The 22,639-nt window shown below is 38.9% G+C and overlaps 1 protein-coding gene across 8 annotated transcripts in view; it reads left to right on the forward strand.

The window, feature by feature from the left end:
* Positions 1-22,639, forward strand: part of THRB (thyroid hormone receptor beta) — a 157,094-nt gene that overhangs the window by 21,847 nt on the left and 112,608 nt on the right. For 5 of the 8 annotated variants that reach the window (XM_088054237.1, XM_014248395.2, XM_014248394.2 and 2 more), the window contains exon 2: positions 8,676-8,705. The exons of 2 other annotated variants lie outside the window; for them this stretch is intronic. The gene's annotated coding sequence lies outside the window, so the exon portion shown is untranslated. Of the gene's footprint in view, positions 1-8,675; positions 8,706-10,878; positions 10,935-22,639 lie in introns of those variants that run through there. One more of the 8 variants, XM_014248397.2, reaches the window with a different exon arrangement.

The following is a 22,639-nucleotide window of genomic DNA, read 5'->3' on the forward strand; positions in this document are numbered from 1 at the left end:
TATTGAAGCGAAACCTAACGTTATCTTTAATTCAGACAGTGATGCTTGAAGTCATCTTTGCTTTTGTGTTTTCTCACTGTTGGGACAAGCTGGCTGGCAGCCAGCTTCAAAGCGTCCTCAGGGCACGGCTGTAACTGGAGTGGGTCTCCTGTGGAATGCTGTGCAACCAGCCACAGGTCTCTGGTGCACTGGGAACACCTGTCCTCAGGAAGCTGCTGGTGAAACAGGAGGTCCAAAATACTGGCTACATCCCCCGTGCTTTAGGGCATCGCGCTCCTGGGTGTCCAAGTGCCTTTCATGACCAAGCAGACCAGTGTAAAGGCGTGGTCTTGTCCTTGGTGGTGTGTTACTTAAGGGGTGTTATCACTCGTGCTGCTGTCCTTTCAGGGGGCTGATGTGTAGCTGGGGTGTGCTCCTCGCCCTGCTCGTGCCTGTCGCGCAACCGAGAGCGCGGCTGCTGGGCACGGCACGCTCCACCTCTTGGGCTCTGCTCCCCGCTCACTGCCAAGGCTTGCAGCAGCTGACGTGCTTTGGCTGGTTGCTGGAGTGCATCATCTGCCTTTAGTGTGGTTTGTTTTGGGCTCAAGGTTTGCTCTGCTCATTCATCATCATTTGCTAACCGTAAAACAGGTATATGCTACCAACTTCAGCCTACGTAGGGGAGCTTGGCTGATTCTGCGGGCATCCTTTAGCACGAAACACATTTAAAATCCCTTTTATGGCAAAAGAGCCCTTACTATAAGCGGTGATAATGCTCAGAGGATTTCTTTTAAAAAAAGTTATTTTGTGTATAGTATTTCTTTTAATACATCCTTAAGCATAAACCCTCTCAGTATAATTACAGCTTTGTAAATCCCCATTATTTGTTCTCTCTTTAAAACAAAGGATTTATCTGTTGAGTTACAATTGTAAGTACCTCATAAACCCAACAGCTGAGTATTATCTGTGATATACTGGAAGAAACAAGCAAATACCACCATCTTTCTGAAAATGTAGAAGTCTAAGTTAAGCCTTTTTTATGGAGCATCCAAAGTGAGGGAAATTCCACTTTCCCCTTGCCTGCTAGTTGTGCATTCAGAAGTTTTCAACGTGCATGAATCCAGTTTTGAATTTGAATACCTTGATAGATTTTTTTTGTTCTGTTTTCCTTTGGTAGAAATAAACACAAAGGCAATTCCAATGGATTGGCTTTGATACATTACTACATAGCTCCTAAACAAATATCTCAGTCAGTTTGTCTCTTAATTGGAGTTTAGCCCTAATGCCCCTTTCAAAAAAAAACCACTGAAGCTTCAGCATACTTGACCTTAGCTCTAGAAAATAAAGCAAATATAGTTTCTTAGGGCTTTTATCCTGTTAGCTTAGCCAGAAAACCTTGATTCAACAAGATTTTGAATGTATTCATAGTTGGTTATCACTAGCAGATGATGTCATTGTCACTAGCAATGTTTTCCACTCCCTCTCCACAGATGAAGAAAAGTTAGGCAGCTGCAGACACTAATGAAATATAACTCAGTTTATGGGAAAATTTATATTTGCTCTATATATTGGGCACAGGGAGACATTTTCCAAAGCTCTTTTTTAGAAATACCTGTTTTTGTTTCTTTGTCTGCTTCTTATATTGGCAACCAAAACCGCCAATTTGAAAAACTCTTCCCAGCAGAACTGTGGGCCTGATGATCTTACAGCACTGTTGTACAATACACCTTAAAATCTTTAGAGAACCATAAATAAGAAGAAATAACTCTTCTCTTTAAGCTTGCTTTCAGTGAGTTTCAAATGTCAGATTTCCATTTTATTTATTCTTTGTGTCCTTTTCATAGCTCTCAGTATGCAGCATGCAGGGCTTAAGGCCATTTCTTGCTCAAATTGTGCAGTCTGTGCCACAGTTCTGAACTGCACTGGGACAATTTACTGGGACACATGCTATACATAGGACTTAAATGAGGGCACGTGCCATACAGGTAGAAAAAAAGTAAAAAAAAGAAATGTAACCATAAAAAGATCCTAAACTCAGAGCTGTTAGTGTGCTACAGACCAGTTCACCATATTTCCCCCTCATGTATTAAACCTTTGCTTTCATGGGACTTGCCTTAATTTGGATGGAATTACCCTGACAGCTGCATGGCAGTGTGCAGGTGTGATGATTGTTATCCACCATCCCAAGAAGAACAGAACAGCACCAGTTATTAAAAAAAGCAGTGGGGGGAAAAATACGTGTTCTGGATGTATCATGAGTTGGAGGCTGCCAGGCTTTATTAAGTTCTAGGATGTGTTGGGTTGGTAGTGACACCCTGGAAAAGATAACATAACAAAGTCTGTCGTGTTTTATTCTAGGCTCAATAATGAACTTTACTGGCTGGGGATATTATGCAGCAATACTTATTGTACATTTGTCCTTCAAGATACTAGCTTATTTAATTAGGCCATCTCACAGAAGATAAACCAGGGACAATTAAGAAAATAATAATCATTCACTCGTCAGTGGGATGATTATACACAGAAAAGTATATGCTTTGTGAGAAAAAGTGTGAAGGTCCAAGTTTTGTCTCTGCAGTACATTCTTTATGCTTACTCAGACATATGGACAATGACTAAAATCAGGCATCTGGTGTAAAGCAGTCTGAGCCTAAGGATGATTGAATGGCTGAAGAAACCTTGTTTCGGCTGTCTCAGCTATTCTGCTCCCTGGGTTCCTCTTCAGTAAGTTGGCAGAGGAGGGGAGAAAATTCCAGGGTGCTGTTTGTACCATCAGTCTCAGGAGAGGTGCCTTCCACCGATAGTTGCAGTATATGGTTAAACACACGTGGGATGAATATCCCTGAATTCACAAAACTTCCTATATCACCATCATCATATGTTGCATATAAAGCTTGAAGGCTCCCCTTAGATTTGACTATTAGCTGGTTGGGTATTTTTTAGGTTTTGACGAATATAAATAATTAAAAAATATCTGCGAAGGCTTATTTTCAACATCCTGATGGTTTTAATGCTTGTGGCTTTGGTCCTACACAAGGTTTTCAAGCCTAAGGGGAATGCAAGGCTTCTCGTCAGCGACAGCGTGCTTCGTTGTGCTTTGTGGCACTGGACCAGACCCTATGGAGATGACATCCTTAAATATGTTTCAGAGGAAGAAAATAATTGGATTTAGGGCATATGATTATGTTATGTACAGAGAGAATAGCTGCCCTTTTCTGGGATCTGCTTAGTTCTCTTGAATTAAATTAATTCTTACATTACAAAAATGAATTAGCTTTACTTTTTAATGGCATAAATAATGTCATTTCTCTATAAAAAAAGTAGTAGAATAAGTTTGAAGATTTTAAAGAATTATTTTTGGTACAGTTTTTGTTTTAAAGGTGAATTAATTTATTGTACTTTTCAAAGTCAAGAAGAATTGTGACATTAATATTTCTAATGTATATACAATATACTGTAATAGAACTCGAAGGTCTACTAACCAAAGTGTATTTAATCTTGTTAATTCTTCATTAAAGCAGAGAATTGTAATGGAAATGCTGGCAAAACAGCAGACAGTACTGTCTGTGGACTCACCATTTACTGGAGAGGATAATAGCTTCTGGACAGCATTTTTGTTGCATTTTCTGTAGAGCAGCTTTGAGCTCTTTAGTATGGTCTCAACAAGCATACAGCACTAGCAATGGTAATTTTTGTTTCCACATTATTTCATCTCTGAAGAGTTGGGTCAAGCTACCTTGCTGACTTCTTTGACTCAGGAGGACGACTAGCTTCCAAAAACATCACTGAAGTCCCTGATTTCTATGACAGCCAGTCATCAAGAGCAATAATAAATGGTGACTCTTTCTTGGGCACTTTCTTGGGGAAAACATCAGGACAGATGTGAGATGGTGGCTCTCGGCTGGTCATGCTGGTGGGGCAGCAGAGCACATATTCCACTTGCATTTGGCAGTCCCTACATAGGCAGGTATAGGTGTGGGTGGGGTTACGTGCAGTCTTTTGGCAACAGTGGTTAATTTTTAATCTGTATGTATGCTTTAAATGGAGCTATTTTATGAGTTTTCTGCCTCCCAGCTATGATCTTGTTCTTGCTGTCCAATCTAAACACAGGCTTGCTTCTGCCCTTTCATCCTGCAGAGAACCTATACCTGCATGCTGATTACACTTAGCATTGTACTGGTAGTAAACATTCTCAGGGTGCATCCCTAGGTCCCAGAGTGCACACAGACCTCTTTCCTGCCTCGCAGCACCAAGCGATCCAAGGCATGCTGTGTAGAGCTCTAGAACTGGGAATGCCTGTCACAGATTAGACTTTGGCATGCTGCAGTCGTGGCTTTTCGCTCTGCAGAGTGCATGGCACGACTTGCTAACTACTGCAGATACTGGAACTGTGAAATCAAATGGCCTTGAGTCAAGACTGGTGGGGCAGGAAGAATTAAATTAACTTTCTGTGCCAGCAGAGTTCCTTGCATCTTGAGGAAGAGCTTTGCTGAGGGAGGTCAGTGAGATTTTTCCCTGCTGTCTTTTTTTCCCCTCTATGCTTTTTTTACTCCACCTCCACTGACATGCTTTTAATTCTGACTGGGAACTGCTAAACTGAACTGAAAGCCAAACTTACTGAAGCAGCTTTAAGAATTAATTTATCTCCTGGTCAGGATTGCTCATCCCCCACCCCTTTGTTTTTCCTTCCTTGGCTCTGATGGAATAAGAATTCTCTGGCTTTTTCAGGCCTGCTTGGCTTTCTGGGATCTTTTGTGAAAAAGGAAATTGTAGTTACGTTGTTCAATCAGTCTCTTTGTGGCCCTCTGAACACCAGAGCATCCTGCAGGGACTAGAAAAGTAAATTGAAAAAAATCCTGTCGTGAATCTGTCTAGAGGACTGAATAGATTTCCATCTTTTGGTAACTTTGTTTTTTTCTAAATGAAGATGTGTGTGATGGGTGTGAGGAGCTTGAAAGTAAGTTTTAATAGGATGAATGGGATTTGATGGATAAGAAGAAAAGTATAAGAAGAAAAGTACTGCTCTCATCCTTAATCTGATATCTGTTCAAAGACTTAGGCAGAATATATACTTTATATCTAAATTTTCTGAAGAGCTCCTGGATGTCTTTTCTCCTAGTATGTACTGGATAAGTGTTGGATCATATGGAAATGAGTTGTTTTAGCTAATTTGGTGTATTCCTTTTAGGGATTAAACCAATATTTTAGTTACCTTCAGTTTTCCAGTTTCTGCTAAACAGCATGCAATGAAAAAGGTGAAATAGTAATGACTGAAACAGAAAGGAATATTTTTATTTGTACAACTCCATGCAGTCAGGAATTTTCTGTGTGTTAAACTAGGAAATTTTCATCTACATCTATTCTGCTGTCTGATCATTTTAGCAGTATTGATTTGCTGTGGTACAAGTCCGTGGTGAGTCTTCCTTAAGAAAAATCATGAAAAGCTTCAGTAGCACAGTACATTGTTTTAACAATCTCTATCAGTAGGTTTTTTAGTGTTAATTAATTATAATAGATAATAATATATAAATAATATATATTGTAATATAAAAATATATAATGAATCTGGGAAGGTTCTTAAGTTGTTCTGAAAAAGATGGAACTTGAAAAAAGATGTATGATTTTTTTTCTTTTTTTTTTTTTTTTTTTGGGCACCTGGATTGAAAGGATAATTGTAAATACACTGTTGAATTTACAGAGCCTCTTGTCACTGAGTGTGGACAGTTGTCTACTTAGTTTAACTTAACTGATGTGCCTTTGAGGCAGTCTGGTAGAATCCTCCTAAAGTCTGTCCAAAGTTAACACATTTGGTGACTAGCAACAAGTATAGTTTTTACTGTAAAGAGGCATATGCTTAGCAAAATGACACATCTGAATATTGCAATGTAAATGTCCTCACTTTTTTACTTTTTTTTTTTACTTTTTTTTTGCTTTTTTTTTTTTTTTTTCCTGTAGCACTCTCCCCCTCCATCTAAGTATGAAGTAGGCATTAAGCATGAAGGCAGTGCAAGCAGTTAACAGGAGATATATTTTAATTTTAAATTCTTTGCCCAGGTATCTGAGGCAGATAAGGCAGGAAGCCTGATAAGTCTTCTGCAGGGACCACTGAATGCTTGAACCTCACCTCACTTATCCAGTGTTGTTTTGGGCACACTGGAGTGGAGGTTATCTCCACTTGGATAAAAGCCAGATCTCCTGAGATCTTCTAGAAGCTTCCTGCTCCCTACTATGGAGATAGTAATGGGTCCTCTTGAGCAAATGTCTGCTGAGACCTTTGGGCTGGACAGGCAGCAGGGCCCATGAGAACCTGTGACAGGAGATGCTCATGGAACCTCATTGTAGCTTGTCCTGTTATCAACAGCTAGATCAGATAAGGAAAATTTATGCAAATTTTTTTTTTAAGCATGCTAGGGTGTTTTTTTTTTTTTTTCTGGGAGTCATAAACCCTGCCAAAGTAAGCTTTCATTCTTCTTTTAAAAGTATGTAGGATGCGTTAAATATGCTTCAAAGCAGCTTGTGCTGTGAGTGTTTCTAGCATAGAAATACTTTACTTTAAAACTGTGGATCTTGTCACAAGTCCAGGATGACTTTTAGTCTTCTTCAGACTTGCTTCTGTACCTGCTTTATGGTTAAAACAGGCTGGCCTGTAAGATATTCCTATCCCTTCCCAGAAAGAACCATTCTGGTCCCAGAAACTTTGTGCTGGGGACTGCAGTAGTATTGTGACAGGTGAGTAATAGAGAATCAGGGATCCAATATGTCCTCAGTTGCACTCTGGCTAGCTTCAATGGCTGTTTTGCATGAGAAAAGTAAGAAGGATTTGGCTCGTGCTGTAATAAATCCCACTCAATCCTATTGAAGCCCTGCATAGCATCCAGTGATAAAATACTTACTGGTTCTGTCTCTTGATTCCTGCATGCAGAATTTTTCTTAAATTACCTTTTGTGGGTGACCCACACCTGAAGCCTGACAGGTAAATGTGAACTAATCTGGTACTGATACATGTTTTTAATAGCTGATTATCAGGGGGAGCTGTAGAAAAATGAAACCTATGAGGATTTTATGTTTGACTAAGTAATTAAATGACCTTACAGTTATTCTTTTTCCTTTAAAGGTACACATGTGCATGTACTCTGTTGTAGGATATCAGACTTTGTAAATGTCAGCTCTCATGAGCTGACTCATAAAAATAGGATCTCATGGCTTTTCTCAAAATGGGTGGTTAATCCAATGATTTACTGCACTCCAGGAATATTTCTCTTTAAGTTTACCTGTTCCATTTGTGAAATAGTCTCATTTTTTAGGACTCTCAAAAATACCAGGTGACCATACCCTAAATGAAGGGAAGAGGCACTTCTGCCATTCTCCTAAGCTTTGTTTCCCTCAGATTGACAGATTCATTCCTAGAAGACTGTTTTAACCCTGCTGTCCCCCAAATCACAGTATTTTCACAGTAGAGAAAAGAATTCATCTCTTCAACCATTGCATTGATTGCATGCTTTGAGGTCAAGCTTCAAATTTGTCCTTGGCAAAGATGAACAAGGTCTCTCCTTGTTTTCTCTTCATCTCTAACCATACTGACTGATAGCTAATGAAGTGTACAGAATGTGCTAGAGGTTGAGATGCTTTGCCTGTGACTCAGCATGATTTTCTCTGCTTTTCAACAAATAGTGCTAATAATTGACAGATTTTATTAGACTTGCCTTTTTGTTTTCTATTTCATGCTGTATATTATGCTAATTGAGAAAATGGAATAAGAAAAAGTGTGATTTTGTTCTTGCTTACATTGGTGACAAAAAATTCCCGTTTACTTCAGAGTTTCCGGAATCCCATTCCCAGTTAAAATGCTTATGCTTGCAGATAGTTCTCCCTGGTTGTAAAGGACTGAAAAAAAGGAATTTCGTTCATGAAGGAATGAAAGGTTAATTAATAATTTTGAAGGCCTCAACATTAATTGATTGTTCTGAGTTATGCCTGGACTTTCCCAGAATACTCTTAAAGCTTTTCTGTTTTTTGACTTTGTGATGTGGGTTGGTAAATTGTTGACAAATGTGTCATAGAGAGCGGCTGAGTTGAAGTAGGTGTTTATTGAAATGGCTCTGTCCTTTCATTATTCTAAACTACCACTGACCCTACCTGTTTGGGGAGTTGAGCAGAAAATAGCTACTTTTATAAAAAACTTCCAGGCTGAGAAACTCTTTGAATGGGCATACTGCAATGCAAACCCATCTTATAATGTGTTATGAGATATAAATATAAATATATATAATATTATATTATATTAATATATCAAGATATATATTTGGTATATAATATCAAGTTTCCAATAAAAATAATGAAAACACAAACACAAATACTGTTCATGAGATGAGCAGTATGAATTGAAAATAAACCTACTGAATGTGTCTAATCAGCCTGTAGTTTAGGTGGCGGATTGATGAGATCAGTTGTATGTATTGCTATTTCCAAAGTATTTAAAATGTTTGTTCAGAATAGCTAATTAAGATGGCAAATAAATAAAGACCTCTACTCCAGAGTGCTGAGAATGATTAACTCTGCAAAATAACAGACTTACTACAGTTACGTAAAAAGAACCTTTTAGTTTTGGTGTTAACTGGAGTGAAACTGAAATAGTTACATCAGAAGGTTCTTTTTACCAAATGGATCTTTAATACAGATTTCTTTACTCTTTTCAGTGAAAGAACAGGAAATGAAGCTCTAATAAGGTAAGATTTTTTTATTTTTTTTAATTATTCCACTTTAGTAAGATATTCAAGTTAATTTGAGATAATTTTAACAAGTATACTCAGTATTTTAGGCTAGATTCTGGACCAGTAGATTTCAGCATTTCGCTAGTAGTTGCCGGTTTGGGTCAGTATGTCAAAGCACAAAAGAGTACAGTATTGCAGAATGAGTCTAACAACATTTAACTTTTTGTTGTTGTTACTGTACCACTGTTTGGTTTTCAGTCAAAATAAGATGCCTTCATAGATTTGGAAACTTCTTTTTGCCTTAAGGAATTTACAGGTAAATGTTTTTCAGCAGATGCTATAGGTTTCACTATGCAGATAAGGAAATCTTCATTTTCTTCCAGTTTGAAAATGAAATACTAGAGGATATACTGATAAAATAAGTAGTTTGGTCACAGGTTTTTGTTTTTTTGAGATATGGTAGTGGGAGTTTATGAGTTATTTAGTTAAATAAGTAAAGGAGGGGTGAACTCTTCCAAGAGTGAGTATTTCTCCTTACATATAACATAATTCAGCTGCATTTCACAGATGGATTGTGTATCATCTGCTAGATGGGCAAAAGGCAGAAGAAGGTGTTTCAATATACTACCAACTGCAAGGGATGTTTAAAAAAGTGGTTTTATCTTTCCATTTCTTCCATTGCTAGTGAGGATGCTGACATTCATGTGGTGTGTCACTTAGAAAATGAAGCATCTATGTCAAATAGCAAAGCCAGGTGTACAATAGCAAGATATTCTGACAGGCAGCTGAAGTATGAACCTGTTCAGAGCATTACAAAAATATATAGTTACTTTTCTGTCACAGTTAATATTTCATTCTCAGGATTCCAAGGAAGGGAAGTGTTGTTGGTTATTGCTTTTTCCTCCCATATTTGCCTGGTTTGGATTTTTGTATCAGTGCTTAAAGTAAAATTTTGCAGAGTTGTTAGCTGGATTTCATACTCCTGTTTCAAGTCAAATGGCTTCCAAATGGAAGAGTGTTCAAAATAAATTTTTTTAAAAGCTGTTGACATCAGTAAAAGTTGATATGTCTGCATAAACTGTGTTCCCAGTTTGCAGAGGGGCATTCATGGAATAGGGAAGAGGGAAGCTTGAAAAAAAAAAAGCATTTAAGCTATGCAAAATATAAACTGCTAGAAACCACAAGTGAGTAGAAATGTGAAGTATTAATGGAAAAAACAGTAGTGTTGTGAAAAAGTAATGAGGTGTCATAACAAATGGTGGTGTAAATAGTAGACTATCTTTGCAATTCTTACTTTGTATTGGTACATGGAGAGTATGTGCATCTATTTGCAGCTACAAAGGTGTGTGCTTATATAATACATCTCTGAGACAGCAAGATGCTGCTGTTTTTCATCCAATCAGTGAGAAGGACTGAAAACCCTTCTGGAATAGGGCTAATGAAGCTAAGGAACTTTATAGTGTGTTGAGAACCACATGGGTAGTGCAGGGATTTAGTAAATGCCAGAAGAAATTCCAGTTCTGAGCAGTCTTTGTACACTGATCTCGTCATCATCCATGATCCAGGAAGAACACAAGTCCTCCTTCTGTCTCTTTACCAGGATTCAGCCATACAAGCACTGGGCAAACGTTGCAAAAATGAATTAAACTTGCTGTGTCTGTAGTTGATCACCTAACACAAGGGAGCCTTATGTGGAGCCTCTGAATGCTACAGTAATACAAATACCTAAGTAATACGCCTAAGTAATATCGCATGACAGCAGTAGTGGAAAATTACTTATTTTGTTTACCAGAGTCACAGCTGGAAGTATTTTAGGGTGTACATTGCTCACTCCTGGATTTCTGCCTTGGCAGTGCCTGCAGAAGTACCAGGTCATTTTTATGTGATTTGACATATGGGCAGTAGAAAACCACCTGCCATCAGCCGTCTTTTTCTTTCTAAGTTAACTGAAGTGTTTAGTAACTACTGATCCAGTTTGAGCTAAAATTTATCAGTTAGGCTGAAAATGAAGCTATGCAGGTCACAGTGCTGTTCATCCCAGATTTCCAGGTCATACAAATGGGTGCTACAGAAGCTGGAAAAGCTTGTTAAAAATGTTCGGTGCCTTCCCCTCACATTTGAATTGACTTTTCTCTTTTAGTCTCTTTAGTCAGAAGCTATCTCTAGTACACCACCACAGATGCTGTGCGATTGACTCAGGAATCCCTGTTTTGGTTTGCCAAGCAGGCAAACTATTTATCTCAGGTAAGAGAATTTTGAGGTGTGATGTGGTTAGTATCTAAAAATATCAAGGGATGTAGAGAGATGGGATAGGGCTCCAACGGACAAAAACATGGCAAGATAAGGAAGAGGAGTTCACAGTGGAATTACGATACCGTGGGTGTAATTAACCATTGGAAACGCTTAGAAAGGAATGTGGTAGATCACTTGGAGTAATTAAATCAAGATTAGATCTGCTTCTGAAATATCTTCTAGTAGAGTTACAAGTTCTTGTGCTTTGTAAAGAAATTGCTGCATGAGGTATTACAGGCTGTGCCAGGCAGGAAGTCAGACCAGATTACCATAAGAGTTCCTCCAGGCCTTTTAAATCCACATCTCCACCAACAAAGGCTCTTATGTGGTACAGGCTGCCACAGAATTTCCAAAATCTGAGGTGGAGCAGGTCACTCTTGTTTCAGTGGTGAAAGGTTGAAAAGTCTTTGAGCAGATCCTTGCAGAGATGTGGTGGGTACTCAGTACTGCTGAGCTTTTTTTTTTGTGTGCCCATGGAACAATACTAAGCCAGTTCCTGCCCTTGTCTGATCAGCCCACAAACACATCTTTCTGCATAATCTTCTAATATTTTACCTGATTTATTTAGTGGTTTGCATTTTTTTATTGAGTTCAGTGAAAAACAATAATTTTTCTATGATGCTTATTGCATCCCTTCTATGATACAAGTAAAGTCCTGAATGAGTTCAGCATTTTCTTCAGTTACTCAGTGAGCATAATTCCATTGTCTTTAACACAAGATCTTCTATAGCCACTCTTAATATCCCTATGAGTAAAAGGGCAGGGGACGTTTTTAGCAGATTATGTAGAATTCCTAGGGTAAAATAATCTGCTTTCCCCAAAACTGAAAAAGTAGTAACTTGTGTGTTTGCTCTGGGACCTCCATGGAATACTGAGAGTGGAGGACACTCGTCTTTCAGTTCTTTTCACCTACAGGGAGGTGTATTCTTGTCTTACTGGGTAAGAGGCAGCAAATCCTTTTAATAGAAAAGAGATTAAAATAGATCAAAAAGTAATTTTATACTAGAAGAAACACAAAACACTGTGGTGAACAAGAATAGCCCTGGCTCCCTCTTGTTACTTTGATAAGCTCATTAATTTCACCATTCAGAATTAATCAGGAACTACTGTGCAAAATCTTGCAAATGGAAAAATCCATCAACTTGAGCTCAGAATTATGTCACCCTACAGTACTTAGGTTGCATAGCTTTTGTTACAGAAATGTTCAGTGTAATTCCACAGCAGCATGACAGGAAGAACAGCTAAGAGTTTTCCTGGCCATATGTGGGGATAAAAAATTAGTCAGGAAAGTTTTCATGTAATTCTGGCTCTGTAGAAAGATCTATGAAAAGGCTTTTCTATAAAATTATCCAGGGTAAATTCAAGAGTGAGACTAGAAATATTAGAGGATATTTTTTCCCCCAGAATACCTGATACCCAGCCTAACAGCAGGTAGTTTGCACTTCGTACCTGACCATCCCTACTGCTCTCCCTCCCTGGACCAACATCTACTTATGGTTTACATGTGGCAGCCTAGACATGAATTGGAAAAAAAATATTGGACTAAAACAATAATAGAACTAAAGCAGAGAAGAGAGATAGTATTGTGTTTGATAAACCAAAGTAAGGTGGTTGAGGTAAGTAAGTTTGTGTCCCTCCACGTGGAGTCTCTACCGGCTTTCATGGACATCCAAGAAAGAGAGAAAGGAAGAAGAGGACAAGATGCTGGAAAAAGATAAAAAATGGTTAATTACCCTTGCTAGTAGGTTAGGGATTCATGGCTGTGGTGAAAGGAGAGAAGACTTTGGTTAGTCAGGAATCAAACGTGTTTGCTTGGTTGCTATGCAATAATAGTTGTGATTTTTTAGCATGAGGTTTCTCTTCTGCACCACGTCTCTTGAAAATATGTTACATGCCTATGGTTTTCACAAATTCCTGATAGCCATAATACTGACTGTGGAGAGTATTTAAAAACAAACTTCAGGATGTCTCTTTTTCACATGTTTTTGCAACCAGTGAGTCACTCTTAATGGATACTTCAGTTCTGAAAAGGAGTGGAGGAGGCAGTGCCATGGAAGAAAATTGCCCTCTCCATTAATAATGTATTTGAGACATCATATTGCTGCTATTTCCTTCCATGTGAAAGCTCATGGCTAAGTCATTTGATGTAAAAGAAAACAGTCTTTTCTACCACAGAAGAAGAGCCTCTACTGGACAGTGGCACACAAGTCTGCAAAATTGACCTTGGTTATCACTGAGGGTTTCCGTGGCATTTCTTTCTGTTCAGGCAATTAATGCTGTAAAAGCAATCCAGAAGACAGAAAAGAGCAGTTGTGTTGAGGTCTGGGGAGTTCCTGTGGCACATCTCCAGTGCACTGCTAGTCCCAAATCCATTGTTTGTATCTAAGAACTGCACTTGCTTTAAAAGCTCAGTTTTACTGCACTTGAAACCTATTCAGTCTTGTTTCCTGCACTCTGCTTACTTAATAGCCCCTATACAAGAATCCATGATTTTGCCTGGGTAGCTTGCTGCTCTCTTCCAAGAGAAAAATATACTCTTTTAAAAATTTTTTAAATGCCCTTGCTAGCTAGGTTGGAGCAGAAGTTGGTGTGTAAAGGAGTACCTGGTGCTTACGCTGTGCTCACAGTGTCTGCTCAGATGGGAGTCAGGCGTGCTGTGCTCAGTGTTACAGAGCTCTGCAGAAAGTGTCAGTTCAGGGAGATTCTGCTGCCGTGAGAGAACGGGAGCATCAGGAATGTTCTCTCCCGCTTAATGGAAATGTGGCTTTTGGTGACTAGTACTTTTAAAAAATAGCAGATTGCGTGTATGCACTCATTGAGCAAGTCCCACTTGAACGTCCCAGTGATGGTCAGGACAGCAGATCCTGCTGTTTGCTGCAGCCCTGGGAGACTGGATGAGGCTCTGGTAGCAGCAGGCTGGTTCAGCATATGTCTGGCTGCTACCAGAAGGGATTTGCAGCCATACAATTTTTGGTTTTCAGTAACCTTTAGAGGAGTGCATCTGAAAAATTGCCAGGATGGCCAAACAGATTAATTCCCATCAGTGGGAGAGACAGCTGCTCATTTGACTGCATCTGCTTCATTTGACTGTGTGGATCATCTTAGTGGATGGAATGGGCTCCAGAGACCTGCCTGTGGAGAAGAGAGGCAGGTAGGACAACGTGCACTGTGTCAGAAATTCTCTTTGTCTTTGACATTCCAGAAATGGCCTTGCCTTATGGATGTGGTGGAGGGGTAGGTTGTTTGTGTCAAACAATTGTTTGACCTTTGCCCTTTTTTGCATTGCCCCCCTATTTCAGACCTGAGGGATCCTCCATCTACAGAACAGATGAGTTAACTACAGAATATTTCAGATGGCTGTACCCTGCTAATTGCACTAGTCAAAGCCTCTCCACCCCCATGATATATTACTGTGAAAATATGGATAAGAGAATAAAGGTTGGAAAAGTCAATGTTGGCTGAATAATGTTAGTCCTAATCTCTCTAGGCAATATGTATTCCCTGCCTTTTTTCCTCACTTCAAGGATTAAACATGTCTAGAAGCTGCTAGAGATCTAGATGGCGTTAGCTAGATTTGCTTCTAGGTTATTCTCATTCAGCACCATCCTCAGACCAAGCTTTGGTTCTGTTGTTTCAGTTTCCCCATCTGTGGCTTTAATCCAGTTCTCTTTCTTTAATCGCATCCTATGTAGAATGGTCCCACAGCTCTTCTCCGCTCTAAGCTTAAGGTCTCAATTGTTGTGCAGGAGACCCTATGAATGATTTTATTTTGCCAGCTGAGGTAAACAGGCAGTAAAAACATACACCGAAGCACAAAATGTTCTCTAATCAGTTATTTGACAAGCGCGTTTAATTATTTAGCATAGCTTGTAAAAGTAATGAAGTCCTTGTAACATGAGATTTAACACTCTCCTATTATTTTTTTTCCCTAAGAGGTGGGAAAAGACTGCTATATTTTTGTGTGCAAACTGAGAGCATGAAGCTAATGAGATTTGACTGAGAATACGTAAAAGGGGCTGGAACCTTTCAGTGCTTCTTAAGAGTTTTGCTAATAGGTAGTAAATCCAAGCACATCCCACAGTTAGATAAGATTCTGCCTTTGTTGGCAAACCAGAAGGTGCTGTCTGATGCTTTGCCAAAGCAAAGCAGAATTTTCTTGGACCAGCTGTTTTGTTTTTTTTTAATGTTTAGCTTAGTAAAAAGAAAAGCTATAAGTTGCAGTCTTGCTCAAGAGGTATCATTCAAAACAATTTTTTGTAGCATGATAGATTTCATGTTGCTACAAAATAAATATTTAATCCATGCTAATATTTTTGGTTCCCTCAGGCAGGGAGAGAAGTTCCAACTTTTTACTCAAGTAAGTGCAAATGGAATCTAGCAGGAAGTCCAAAGTAAAATGCATGTATATCTGAGAGATTTTTTTTATGGATTTTAGATCCAGCCAGCCAGGATTGATGGCTGATTTTGCTCCCGACTGAGAACACTTTATCTCAAAGTTAAAACGCCCTTATCCCCAAAAAAGGAAAAGAACCCAAAAAGAATCTGTGTTTGATTGGTTTGAGTTGTACGGTGAACTACATCAGTTACAATTACATTGAAAAAAAGCGAAAAAAAAGGAAGAAAGGCAGCCTGACATGCTTTGTTTACAGTCACAAAGCTGTCTCAACCATGCCAGCCCAACTCAGGGACTGAAGGGAACAGTCTAGTGACTCCATAGACTTGCACTTACTGGTTAGTTTCTAATTCCATGATCTTATGTCATCCACTGGGGCTTCACTTTGTAGTACAAAAGAATATTGTGTGCAGGGAATATTTCTTATCTTGACAGCTGCTCTGTCAAGCGCGGTAGCAGAGTTTGACCCTTGGAGGACATGAGTTCTCTGTGGGCTTCCTACGAAAGCTCTCATGGTCCTTGTCAGACAGGAGAATGGGAGGCAAACACTTGAATTTTGTGCTCCTCCTATATCTGCAGAGGGAACAAGGACTAAATGGAGCCCACTTTATTTTTTTCTTCAAATGTGAACCACTGAATGAAGCTCCTACTGCTGTTTTCCCTTACTACTGTTTTCCCTTTCTGCTCAGAGTCAGTAAGAGCTCTTCTCTGGTACCATGATGGGCAGACCTGTTTGCAATGGATCAGTCTTGAGACAGTCATCATGCTTGCATTTAAGAAAATCTTCCAGGACACATCTGCTCGTTAGTGCTCTCTCTCTTTTGATCTGTTAGAAACTCATTCCCATCCTTCTAGCATCAGCATCTTTCATTGTCCTTTCACAAATTAATTTAAAAACCAATCATCCTTTTTTGATTTAATAATCACAGAAAAGAACAAACAGAGGTAAAGGTAAAATAATACAATTTCAGAAGGGAAATTGTGTGTTCTGAAGTGAAACTTGAATGCATGTTCACCTCACAGAAAAGAAGTAGGTTTCTCTAATGTTCACCCAGAAATTAAGGAAAGTATTCCCTTCCATGTCTGACTGTCACAAAGGAAAAGTAGTACTGAATTTTTGCTGACTCTGAGGATGTCAGGTTAAAATTTGTCACAGTCCTTCAGTTGTAGTAGATGTATAGAACAGAGAGAGAATACTATTGAGCAGTTATGACAAGTTTTGACATTTCTGGTTTTCTTTATATTAAGATGCTAACCGTAGACACTATTAGTCTCACCCCCTGCTTGGGGTTGATTCAGAGAGCCTTAAGTTTCCAGATACAGAGTGAGTTTGCAAAATGTTAAGACATACAGGACAGTAAAATTTTCAGTGTAGAGCTGGTTTAAAATAAATTGACAGTACTAATCCATGAAGTTTTCCAGGTAAATAACCCCAGTGCAGATGTTCACCAGCTCTGATTTTCTTGAGATACAGGATTTTGTGCTTTTTCTGGCTCGAAATTCAATTTCTGAAAACAAATTGATTGGAAAATACTTCGATTTATAGGAGGAGCTCCTGCTTTGCTGGCAGCAAAAGCTAAGTGAAAATGACAGGGAGTGCTCACTTCTTTCTGCCAGTCCTGTCTTCAGTGGGAAAATGGCAGGCTGACCCTGGTGTGCTCCAGCTCTGCGTGGGAGGATTTGATGTACTTTGTTTCCAAAAGCTGGTTGTAGTTGCAGCTTTCACATATGGAAAGAGACAGAGGTTAAACACGGGACTGCTGTAAAAATGTACTAGAATTCATAATTATGTTTAAATTTTATTTTTCCTTGCTTCCTTGAAATAAAATAATTAAAGGAACATAAAATAATAACAGAAGAGAAAAAGGTAATTTCTTGTTCTTATGGGATCATAAAATCATAGAATGGCTTGGGTTGGAAGGGACCTTAGAGGTTATCTAGTTCCAAACCCCCTGCCTAAGTAAGGACACCTTCCACTTGACCAGGTGGCTCAAGACCCCAACCAGCCTGGCCTTGAGCACTTCCAGGGTTTGAACACCCACAGCTTCTCTGGGCAACCTGTTCCAGTGCCCCACCACCCTCACAGAAAATAATCCTATCCAGGTTCCTAAATGCTGGTTCTGATAATATTGCAGTCATTGTATCAAAACCTTTTAGAGCCTCTTAACTTCTTCTGCCTTCCTTAAATTGCCAGTACAGATGCTCCAACTAATTCTTAAATGAAGTGGAAATTGCACAAATAGGAGTTATTTGAAGCTGCAGAATGATTTTACACTCATTCTTATGTAATGAGCTAGAACTGCGCAGCTGACCAAAAACCAGTCCTTAATTCAGAATTCCAGCCTGTTTTTCACTTCAGTGGCTTTGTAAACTTCCCTCTAGTCTTTATGCACCGTTTTATGTGGTTTAACAGAAATTCTGAGAAACTAAAGGAAAATGAACCATGGACATGGAGAAATGTGGAAGGACAGATGAAGTGAGAGATTTCACATTGGAATGGGGCATAGAGAAAGCAGTTCTGTAAGAATGGTTTTATCAAAATGTTTGGGATGGTAAAGTGACATAGAGAAAAATTTTGATTAATTGAGAGAGAATGCATGTCAGGAAAGATGTGATTTATTGGACTGGAGAAGTCTTCCTTGACAATGGCAAGTGGCATAGTCTTCCGCATAAGGTGTCTCTCTTGGTTGGGAACTGAAAACTTGGTTGCATAAAGACTAGAAAATAGCAGTGTAGAACCTGTGCTTCTGTAGGTGGGCACTCTTCAAGCAAAAAGCCTATTTCTACATCCATATTCTGACTTGCTTGAGAGAGCTCCATGAATCTGGTTCAGACTTGGGATATAACCATAAGGTATGTTTTCTCTGCTTGCTCCCTTTTTCCCCTAAATGTTATTATACTGCAGCTTGGCTCTGTCCACACAGTCTGGAGCAGACTGTGTTGTAACTTGCTTTAGCCGCCACTGAGTTTAACAGCTTTTGGCTTTGTAAGTAATGCCTTAGGAGAACTCTTGCTCATCTGTTCCCTGAGCCAAAGGAAAACTCCTCCAGTAGCTTTCCCAGTGTTTTCTCTGGCTGGAACACATAGTTACCAATTGCTAGGTGAAGATACACTATCTTTAATCTTATTTTTGTATTTTTGGTTTGTCCAGCTGACATATTCTAAGATAACTGCTCTAAAGCAGTGAAAGAGGACTTTCACAGCAGATTTTTCTTTTCTTTTTCCCGCACTCCATGTAATTAAACTCTTCCACTGGTGGGAAAAATGTTTTTCCTTGATGTAAATGCGTGACAAGTAGTTGAATACTGAGCCAGTCAGTCACATTTCTGTGCTAAGCACACTATTTCCAATATTTTTCATAACAGAATGACTTTGTTTCTTAGCCCTGTACTGTTAGCTTTCTGATCCTATTGTCATTTAATCTGTTGCAAGAAATGCATCCATTGGGAAATTGTTAAATAGGATCTCAATAAACATTTGGATTATATTTAGCAAGTACAAATCACTAGGAGATATTTGCATATTTATTTGTTGAATCTCAGCTTCCACTTCAGGTTAGATGAGACATAAACAATTATACAGCACCTCTGGCAAAGATTTAGTCTTCAAAGCAAGTCAAAGTAACACTGGGAATTTGGAGGAAGATTTCTGAAGTTTTAGAAGGAACTGTGAAAGGCTTGTGCTATGTTTTAGCTCCATACATTTTATGTCAAGTATGGAATTAATGTTGTAGGCTTTTGCTCTGATGCATCTTGTTTGTTTTACTCTAATATATCTTTCTAAAAAATATTTGTGGCAGCACTGGTCAGAGACTGCACCTTTGCCTGCATCATTAATGTAAAAATTACCCTAATTTAAAGCCAGCTAAAATATTTCAGGGGTGGCGTGGTGGTTTGTTTGGTTGGTTGGTTGGTTTGGGGTGGTTTGTTTGTTTGTTTTTTATTTTCACAGGGTCTATGGATCAGACTCTGCATTGTACTTTGTAACAGAGGCCACAGATAACTGTGATCTGACAGAAAGGTTTTAACAGGTTTTATGCAAGATCCAGAATCAAGAGGCCAGGTACCACAGCATGCTTTTATGCCCTAGCAGAGGAAATACTTGTTTGGATGTGTTCTTGGCCTGCTTCATTTTAGGAGAACCTTTGTGTAAATTATAGGTGAAAATTAATGTAATTAATTGTAATTAGTATAGTGTTTATAGTGGATACATGTTCCAAAATCTTGAACAACAGTGCAGGAGACTTCATAGTTTTCAGGAACTGTAGATTTACAGCAGCAATTAGATCATTTAGGCCAACCCTGAATACCTTTTGAACTCTGCATTTACTGTCCATTTGCATCTTTGAAAATCCTCCCACTTATTGACAATTAAATTTGATGCCTTGTTACTTGTTCAGATGAAAACACTTGGCATGCTCTTTGTTTGTGTCTCAGTGTGCCTTATTTATTTAGTAGCATTGCTGGATTTTAAGTTCTGGAGATAAACCAAAGCATTAAGGGCACAGGGCTTACCTGCTGTTCATTGCTTGTCCTCTCTTGCATGCCTGGGTATGCAGGAAAGTCTTGAACTGAAAGTGAGACTGATAAGCTTCCAATTCTGAAAACAAAGTGCTGGTTTTTTTTATATAGTAAAAGATTTGAGATGGCACTTCTCTTGGTACTCTGTTCCTACACATCCACATGCTCTTTGAAGCTCTCTCCTTAATATTTGTCCTATTAAATCTGTGTTCTTTAAAGGGGAAGAAACAATAAAGTGCGTTTTAGGATGTGTGAGCCCTTAATGTTATTTCATACTTTGATGGGAATAATCAGTTGGGTTGGAGTCTGTACTTTGATTAGCAGAAAGATATCCTTGTTAAATCCTTGAACTGTATTTTCTTTTGAGCCACATGCTTCTGTAATCATTTCCAGTTTTGCAGAGTATTATGTTCAAAATACTATGTTCTGTATGAGGTCCATGTAAACTTCTTTTTTCTGTTTCATAAGCATGAGGAGCCATTTGTTAGTATCTAGCCTTGTGTCAGAAAAATAAGATTATTCAAACTGCATTTGTGATCTCTGACATGAAATTCCTCTCACTACTTCTTTAATTTTCTTTCACTTAGGTAGGCATCCATTTTTCTTCAAGTTCTAGTAAAGCTTCATGTACAAGAATCCCTGCCCTACATTGTAATTACTCTTTCTTTTTTTTTTCTTTTTTTTTTTCCCCTGGTGTTTGCAAGACCAATTTGCAGTTTTCAGTGGATTAAACTTATAGCTGAAGAAGATGGGGGAGATTTCCTGTCTTTGACCACAACTAGTTGCACCTAAGAGAGCTTAGTTCAGGCAAGTAACTGCCTTTCAGTCAGTGGCCAGAGGAAGCCAGCATTTAATGAAAATTTAGAGTCTGGATGCGTTTTGTCTGCGCTATTTATTTTTCCTTGAAGGCAGAGATAAGGAAGGATGTGCAGTGATGCAGGACTGAATGAAGGATAGCAGAGGAGACACCAAGACTGGATGCAGGAACAGAAGGAGATTTACTTTCTTCAGTGTTACCTGATAGATCTATTTTTATATAGAAATGTCACCTGACAGAAGTCATGAGAGAGAATATCCAAGTAGTTTAGATGCAGCTAGAGGCAGGGAGCAAAAGCCACGAGGGAGTAGAAGAGGCAGTTGAGGTGATCTGAATGCACAGCTGTATATAAAAATAGCAGTTGGAAGGGGAGAGGTCTTTGAGGAAGCTGACCACGTGTTTGCGTGTTGCTGTAATCACAGCATAGAAGCTGGCACTAATTGGCAGTGGAGAAATCCAGTGAAAGACTGATGTGTTATGATGGAGAACTCAGGAAAAAGTGAGAAACAGATGACTGAAAGAAGAGTGACACCAGAAAAAAAAGGAGGATAAGATGGAGATAAGTAGAGATTTGAGGCTGAGAAGGAAGAAGGATGTGATTAAAGAACTGAGGACAGCAAATGTAAGGTAGTAGGGCAACACCAGGGAATGAAGTAAAAAAACCCCAAACCCCATGAAAATGGGGTTTCCTAGTGGCATGAGAAAGATGCAAGTGTGTGAGCCTGAAGACTCATTTTCTTTAGGTGGAAAGGCACATCTGTCAGCAGAGTTTATCTGGGGAAAGAGCAGTGTTTTGTTTTCCAAGACCAAAGAAACACTATGGAAAGATAAAACTAAAAACAGTCCTGGAGAAGAAACTAGAGACAAAGATGTCAGAATCCCTTTTGGAACAAAACAAAGATTAATATATCCAGCCAGAGAAAACTCTCCTAAAATCTGTGGCTGGTGTGGTTTTAGTAGAATTACCTTGGTCTCCGAGAAGGAAGGTGGGCGAATGACAAGCTAATGAGGATGTACCAAGAGGCATGAGGAACTCAGGGTCACGCAGGCATGAAAAAATCTTCATGCAATGGACATGTCTGTACTAGTAAATTAAATGAGACTAGAAGCAGTCCCTGGACCTGGAAATTAAATGTATCTACTGTTGACTGTCTCTGGCCTAGTTTGGTGCATACTTACGGGAACTCACCTGAACTATTCCCAGGTAAGGTTTGAAAGTTATCTTGGGATTGTTCCCAGTAGGCAGTTTGAAAGCAACCACCCTGTTTTGGAGGGTGATAGACTTTATTAGCATGGCACCTTTCTGTGCCAGTTGGCCTCAACATTCTTGGACATGTTTATTTTGCTTGTAGAAATAGAGCTGTAAATGGCTCAGTAGATGCAATCCCTTAGAAACTTAGGACATCGGCAATATTTGATGCAAGCTGTGACAGGCAGCGAATATGATTTCTTCTTTAAAATGTTGCTGAACTGTGATGTTGATGTGCCATCGGATTTTGTTTTCACAGAGTAGGATGACATTGTACAAGAGTTGGTGATACAAAGTAAGTTTGTAATAAGCATGCATTTACTTATTTCCATTTAAATATTCTACAAGCATAAGCAAACATGGGTCATAAATAACACTCCAACTCACAGAAGGGCAGGCTGTGAAATTAAGGAAACAAGGTTGTGTGGTTGGTAAGGTTTGAGCTGGACTAAGAAACCCAAAAATTTAAAAGTAGAGAAAATATTTTTTAAAGTTCTTTAAACATGTGTAAAAACAAGACAAATCTCCAGACCTAAACAGGTAAGATAAATATGGATCTAGAATCTATAGATCTAGAATCTATAGATCTATGGAATGGGTGTAATGTAAAGGTGATGGAGACATGGAAACTTTGCAGTTAGTGTAGAAAAATGTGCAAAATGAAATTTCATGTGTTGT

Source organism: Pseudopodoces humilis, chromosome 1, assembly GCF_049639895.1.
Source record: "Pseudopodoces humilis isolate 2021_Gansu_Grassland_sample_001 chromosome 1, ASM4963989v1, whole genome shotgun sequence".
In the NCBI taxonomy this organism is placed as follows: Eukaryota; Metazoa; Chordata; class Aves; order Passeriformes; family Paridae; genus Pseudopodoces; species Pseudopodoces humilis.